This window comes from Glycine soja, chromosome 8 (assembly GCF_004193775.1).
Source record: "Glycine soja cultivar W05 chromosome 8, ASM419377v2, whole genome shotgun sequence".
In the NCBI taxonomy this organism is placed as follows: domain Eukaryota; kingdom Viridiplantae; phylum Streptophyta; class Magnoliopsida; order Fabales; family Fabaceae; genus Glycine; species Glycine soja.
Window position 1 is genome coordinate 4,394,486 of NC_041009.1, and position 7,731 is coordinate 4,402,216.

The 7,731-nt window shown below is 31.7% G+C and overlaps 1 long non-coding RNA gene across 1 annotated transcript; it reads left to right on the plus strand.

The window, feature by feature from the left end:
• The first annotated feature begins 6,589 nt into the window (after positions 1-6,589).
• Positions 6,590-7,379, plus strand: LOC114421753. Its single transcript, XR_003668574.1, has 2 exons — positions 6,590-6,762; positions 6,876-7,379. It is a non-coding gene; the product is annotated as an uncharacterized LOC114421753 (long non-coding RNA).
• The last annotated feature ends 352 nt before the right edge of the window (positions 7,380-7,731 follow it).

A 7,731-nucleotide genomic window follows, 5' to 3' on the forward strand; every position in this document is an offset into this window, starting at 1 on the left:
ACCATCGTTGTTCTGCCTCTCCGGTAAGCGCCAACTCTAGCAGCTGCATGAGCGTCTTGTGGTGCATATCGACACGGTCATGAGGGATCCGCCAAGGCCAAATTAATGCTAATTATATTTATCTGGAAATAAAACCTCTATCTCCGTTTTCCCCTGGGTGGTTAGCCATTGCTGAAAATTTTCAAAGTTTGGAAAACACTTGCATATTTTCTGAACTATTTTGAAATGGGTGGAATTATTTCATTTATTGTGAAGATTGCGTCACTATTGGGTGTTTATATAAGCGCTTCCAGGTAATAATAAAGCAAGGATACAGGACTTTCTAGCACCGCCTTCTAAATTCTTGTTAGAACAGACAATGCAACGAGATAAATTATTAACTCTAATGTCTTGTTAAATTTAAAGCATAAAATTAATTATATATCATTAAGTGATACTGTCTAACAAATATTTATTAAATCACATCCCAGTAATTAAGGAAAGCAATGCGAAACTTTTCAATAAGGCAAATGTCAGCTAATTAACAAGTGTTATTAAAGCACCAGTTATAGAAGTAAAAAACAAAAGTTTTTGTTTTATTGAAATACATAAAAATTGTACTTTCTTATAATTTTTAAATGTATTCTTATATGCTCTAGCTCCCTGGTACTTTTTATAAAAAAAAAAAAGTTTTGGTGTAAAATACACTGAAACTTGTTTCTTATAAAAAGACTAGAGTAATAATTTTTAATACAAAAATTCCTTCATTTATTAACAAGACCTTCTTAATAATTATAATCATATTGTATATTAAAGTAGTACTGAATTGCGCTTTGGAACCAATTTTAAGGATAATCTTATGGTGTCTTTTTTTTTTTTTCAAAGAATGGTGATATTTAGACACCTCTAAATATCAAGAACTTTATTTTTATCTCAATTTCTTCTCCCATCGTATTATATCATCTATTGCATTTTTCTTTCTACTCTTCCTATCTCTCTTAAGGATGATTTCGTTGGAATCAAATTAAGCAGAAGAAGAAGAAAAGACAAAGGGCGAAGAAATGTGTAAAAAGTGGTGATTTGATTGGAAATAAATGTGCATAATTTTTTTTGAAAAAAGTCATGTGTACGGAAAATATTTCCGACAGATTATTTTCGAGGAAAATATTATACGGAAATAACATTTTTTCTTGCAGTGATTGGATTAAAAATATAACAAAAACTGATCCGAAGATTCAAAGTAACTGGGACCTAGCCTGTCATGGTAGGATTTGCAGATGGATGATGTGGGCACTGTGGTCTGGTGAGATAAACACAGTGACTACATTGTTAGTGCATAAATGCAGTTCCAATTGATTTTGGGAGTTATTACTGCATATGCTCGAAGATAGCTTGTTCTTAAGAAGATGATGATGGTGAAGTGGAGAGACCAATTACACCGATTGAGATTCAATGGCACCAGCTTTGGTGATGGAGCAGTTAATATAAATCTGCAAATTTTTCTGACATTTTTGAGAAATTAATTAACGTGGATTTTAAATTTCATACTAACCCTGTTAACATTAGTTATTAGTTGTGTTGTGTTAACCAACGGACAAGTGTTACCTTAATATTAACGTGTTTTTCTATTTAATGTCATTTCAATTTTCACTCATATGATATTTATTAAGATATTTAATCCTGATTTTTCACGATAAAGAACCTAATTTATCTATTTTTTTCCTAAATCTCTTTGTTGTATGAAGTTTGAAAATGTATGCATAGACGAAACAAAATCACTCTATCCCTATCAATGATTTGTTTAGATGTAATTTTTCCATTCTTTAGAAATTACCATTTCTCAATGCCTAATCCCTAAACAAGTGTATGAATGATTAGATTATACAACAACAATAAAGTACATGAAAGAAATAATGAAAATTGGCATTGCATAATAAGAAAAGATTACATTACAAGGACATTTAGCTGTTAGGCTCTCAACAATGAGAGTTTAGTCTCTCATTGTCATGAGAGATTTTACATTTAGGGGCTAATGTGGATGGAAGAAGAGAGATGAATAAAGAAAGAGAAGGTAGAATGACTATAGAAGGAGAGTTTTCCCTATTAGAGATACTCATGCTTTGTATGCATTCATTAGAGAGTTCTATGTGGTCTTTCTCTTTTGTTTCTTACTCCTTTTATAGGTTTATGGTAGTTTAAAATTTACGGACCTCGCACTTGAGCTTTCGTGCTAAGCGCGTCTTTGGTCTTCTTCGCGCTAAGCCTGAGCTGACCATTGAACGAAAAGATGCGTTGGGTTTGGCTTGCACGCTAAGCGAGTTATTCCTTCTTTAACTTTTGGTCAAAAATTAACATGATATTAAATTTTTCATTATTTTATTAAAAATAACAGGAAAGTAAAAGAATTTTAATCATTTTTAGTTAAAATTAACTATCAATTAAATTCAAATTTCATAATTATCATGCTGTTATATATATATATATATATATATATCAAATAATTCACGGGTCAAGTGTTTATTGGTCTAGACCACAATTGACATGATAGTCTAGGACCATGGTATAATTTTTTATCTAGCTAACTTTTGCATTGCATAATTCATGCATAACATTAAAAAAATGTACATGCTATATATATTTTCTTCTAATTTGGGTAGATCAATATACCAATAAATTATAAGGAAATCAGAGTTCCATTAAATCACAACTTGGGACAATGCTGATTTTCTCTAATTAATAAAATGATTCAATTTGCCTGTAAAAAAAAGTATATGCAACCGTTTAGGATTTAATTTGTATTCATTTCATGTAAAAAAAGTGTATAATCATTTAATTATGAATTCTCACCACAGTTTAACTTTTAATATTATTATTTAAAAATATTTTTAATGATATATAAATTATATGATAATACAAAAATACTATAAATTTTCCACAATTTTCAACGCATGTAATCTTGAAACATCCCTTGTATATCAATCACATATACAAAGTATTAAGGAGTTGTTAGTTCAAGTGTTACTGGATTTAAAAGAAATGAAAAGATCTTATTCAAAGTTATCAATTAAATTCTTTGATAAAAATTAATTATAAATAAAACTAATAAATATTATATATTAATATCATGATGATCAAAAAATCATATATACAAGGAGTACCCAAACTCTTATACATCAAGTATAATGAGCCAAAAAAGAGAGAAACTACCAAAATCCAATTTGCTCCTGATTATGATATTCAATACATATAGGTGATTAATTACATATATACATGTCTATAATATTCACCCTAAAAGAAATATACATGTGTAAGTATAGTCACAAATACAGAAGAATAAAAGTGTGTTCAATATGTATGATCCTCTTTAAGGAATTATAAAATAAGATCGATCGTATAATTGTGTAAATCGGAGCTGAAACAGGAATGAAGGGGGGCATGAATGTTGGATGAAGAATGGTATCCCTGTCTGTCTAATAATTTCATGATGGGTGTAAGGAGAGGACAAAGGTCCCATTACCACACTATTCACTATTGCCCGATGCCTATTTGTCCTTTTATGTATTTGTTTGTATTTGTAGGCCTGCACCGTACAGACATAACATATAAACACAAAAACTCTCTCTCTCTCGCTCCCATTGTGGAAATCATGAATCTTACTTTTCTTATGATACAAATATCAAATGCAAATATTCCTTTCCACTCAATATATGCGATATTTAAGACACGCTTCCGTAGCAATTTATTTGGTTATAAGTTTTGTCATGGTCTAAATTTGACAAGGTTTTTAACAAAGATCTTGTGCAGTTAAACAGAACAATCATTTCATGTAAAGAAAATCCACATAACCCGGCCAATGTTGAAATAATATTGTTTCACTTAATGTATGTGCGCACACACTAGGATACGATCCAATCTAATTTTGAATTTTGAGAATGTTCACAAACTTCTTTTATTCCATCCTTTGTTTGAATGTTTATGTTCCGTGAACCATTAAAAAAACTTTTCAGAGTGAAATTGAATTATGGAGTCAGAAAGAATGAGTTCATGCTCAATCTTCAGGATGATTCGAAGCCTAATAATTGAAGTGATCGATTACACAGATTAAAAACTCGAATCTGATCAAGTGAGGTGAGACAGTAATATAAATTAGTAGCACAAAGTGATCGAGTGATATTTTGGCATTTATAATTAAGTACATGGTATGATATGATATGCTTGCAGCAAGACAAGCTCTAACGTTTCCATGGACAAATAACTTGTCACCCTAATTAATATGAAGGGAAATTTGAATAATTGATCCCGTTTCCATGGATCAAATCAGAAATAGGTGTGCCAGAATTGTCTTCGTTTGTATCATCCTTCTTGTTAGAAAAGCTCCTCTATCTATAGCCTTTGTAGGCAGGAAAGTTCGTTAGCTTAGTTGTATTTCATATGATATCCCTGTACGACATTAATTAGGTTGAATGTTATATTATAATTGAGTGACAGTTTACAATGTATTGTATTGAAGTTAAATTACTCCAAATGCATTGTTGCACGCGTTATAAATGAATTCATCAATGGAAAATTAAAAACTAACATGGTACAAATATTATATTTTTTTTATTAATATTGTATGCACTAACATAAAGACAAAAAAAGTCATCACGCATCATAAATGATCATTTTGTATTAATTATACAAAAATTAAAAAATATTATATTTTAAAATATATTAAAACTAGTTTTTTTCTTCTCAATTTTGCGTTTTAAAAATACTTTCCTTTCTTAGATCACCAATGGAAAATATCTGATCAAAGCATTCAGAATTTCCCACCAAGAGAGAAATGAATTTAAAATGTACATAATTGTTCGTGCATGCATGTTCATATGCACAAGCAATTATATATAGTATATACAACTCATTGCATTCAAGAGAAAGAAATAAGAATATAGAGACATGAATGAAAGAAACAATCTTTAGAATTTCCCTTTTAATTATATGCAATATTTTCTTTCTTTTGGTGATCTATCCCGTTTTGGCTGATCATATTTCACTATTAATGTTCATAATTAAAATGAAAGGGTAGAAAATATATGGGTGGGTTGGGGTCGTGTTCTTGAGTGGGGATGAGATCTTTTTCAAGGCATTATATTCTTAAATTGTCTGTCTCAAAGAGGGGGCCCTCCAGCAGTTTTTTATATTAATTATTATAACTTATGTTATATTGTTTTTTCTTCCTGGAAGGATGTCTTCTCTCATGTACGTTGCTAGGTTGATAATATTAAATATCTGCCACTCCTATCCTTCCTCCTTTTTCTTGTTTCAATTTCCTTGTTTGAAATACATGGACAGTATAAGATAAAATCCACTTAATGATCTTGGATTTCTCAATCACTTTACACACGACAAACATATATTGTTCATTATTGTATCATGAATCCCATGACAAAGGAGGCCTGAGATGTTGGGTACATGGCCATCCATTTATTTGGTTATCTACGTTCTAATTACTTCTAATATGATCTAATGATATTGATGAAAAGTAGTTACTTGTGATCGTGAATGTATTTGAGCATTCATCACCACATGTGCAGGAGGAACGTAGAAGTTTATATCAAACTTACTTCCGGATTAAATTAATCAGCAAATATATAAGGTAATTAATTATTTTCTCTGTTTCAGATTATATAAAATTTTAGAGAGAGAAAAAAAATTGGTGGTTCCTTAATTAAAAGAACCAAAATAATGGCAGAGATAAACCAAACTGCTGTTTTCCCTTCTTCTCTGATCATGCTATACACTATTTATATGGGTTTAAATTAACATATGGATTTCACTAGAATTTAATTGTGGCATTGGGTGCCTTTGAAGCTAGAGAATTTCGAAAAGTTTTCTTTCTAGCTGGTGCAGTAACCCTTTGTACAATTTGAAAGGTTTAATTTGTATGCGCGCTGTAACGGTAACATTAATTAACGTTTCGTGTTGAGTATCGCTTATATATACTTTGATAATAGTTCAGTTCAGATTGGTTGCTGTGACTGTGAGCACATGATTCAGTTTTAATTTTATCTTGAAGGTAGAACCTAATTAGTTAATTAATTATAATTAAATGCACCTTAATGCCAGCAGTGAGGGCGCCGGTGCACTGGAAGAAAATGATGCACAACAAGGAAATTGGAAGATAATTAAGCACAGGAATGATTTCTCCCCTTAATGGAGATATCGTTATGCCAAATTAATAGAAATTCAAGCGAATTCCTTGAACATATTTTTTCTTCAAATAGAAGAGAAGATGATCATGACCTTTGAATTAGTCTCCATCACCTTCAACCATGCATGATATATAGTGGCAGGATCATCTCACATTGAAGACAAACAACCGAAAAGTATGGACTTATGCTCACACACAAGTGCATGCAACTCTCATGAAACCAACATCACATCGCTGACACGTAATGAGGGCACCTGGCTCGTGTTACATGGATCATCATGACACGACAACAAATGAATGGAGTTTCTGTGCTTTCTTGAATCTCCAAGCATTTTCACACACAATAGAAATTAAGTATAAAAAGTTATTTACAACACAAAAGCTTCCATGAATTGACTTGCACACGTGCTTCGCAAGCTAGGAAGGGTCGATATCTAAAGGTTTCGTGAATTTGTCGCGCTGTGTTTCAAAATTTTAGGTTTAGTTTTAGGAATTTTGACACGGTAAAGTTATCTAATTTCGTTGCAAGAAAACTTTGGCCAACAAACCCTAATCATCAATTTGGGTGTTGGGTCCCTCTCTAACAGGGGGTGAGTGGGAGAACACATCAACGACTCGAGTCTTTGCCAACAAGTAGTGTTGAGTTTGCGATTTTAGATCTGGAATCATTTTTGTTTTTTTTTTTTTTCAAATCTGAAAATAGGCCGAGAGGAGATCGAGGTTGCGGAGGCCGACGTGAACATGGATGGTGACAATGGAGAAGTCCTTCAGGCAAGGGAGAGACCAATGTTGGTCATGGTGGAGGTCTTGCCCATGCCTCCCTTGCCAGAGGTGATGATGGCAACCCCAGAGGTGGAGCCAGAGAGCTCGAGCTTGCAGTTCCGCTGGAGGAGGGACCGAAGGAGAGGGGAATGAGGCAGGAGGAAGAATGTGAAGTTGGGGGCGGTGGTGGCGCCGGGAAGAAGTTTAAGAAAGGTCCAACGAAATTGGTGCTATAAAAATAAACATTTCTCCAAGCTAACAAATTGATGAATGGAAATTTCTGGTAATATTTTAGTCCATCCAGTCACCAACACACTCAAAAAATTTCTCATTATCAAAAAGGTCTAATGATGCCACATATATCGTTTAGGTTAATGGAGATATTTGATGTTAGAATGAATTTATTGCATTTTTTACAAGTTAAAAGAATAAAATTTTATTTTTTGAATTCGATAATTCAAAGATCAAGTGTCAGGACTTTACAAATTCAAGGATTCAATTGGATATTTTTCTTTTTTTAATTACTATAATTAAGCATTGATTATTTAACAATACTAAACAATTTAAATAATAAAATTTGATACCATTTCATTTCATTACACTCCATTCAATCATTTTCGAATTCATCTAATTGTACTTTTAACAGTATGTTTGGTTGGAAAAAATCTAAAGGGTAAAAGGGATTTTATTTTCTTAAATTTAAATTTGTTTGGTTAAAAAATTTAGAAAAGAGAGAGCGAAAAAAAAAATCAAACTAAAATATATGTAAGAAAGGAAACCAAAATATTTATCATTAT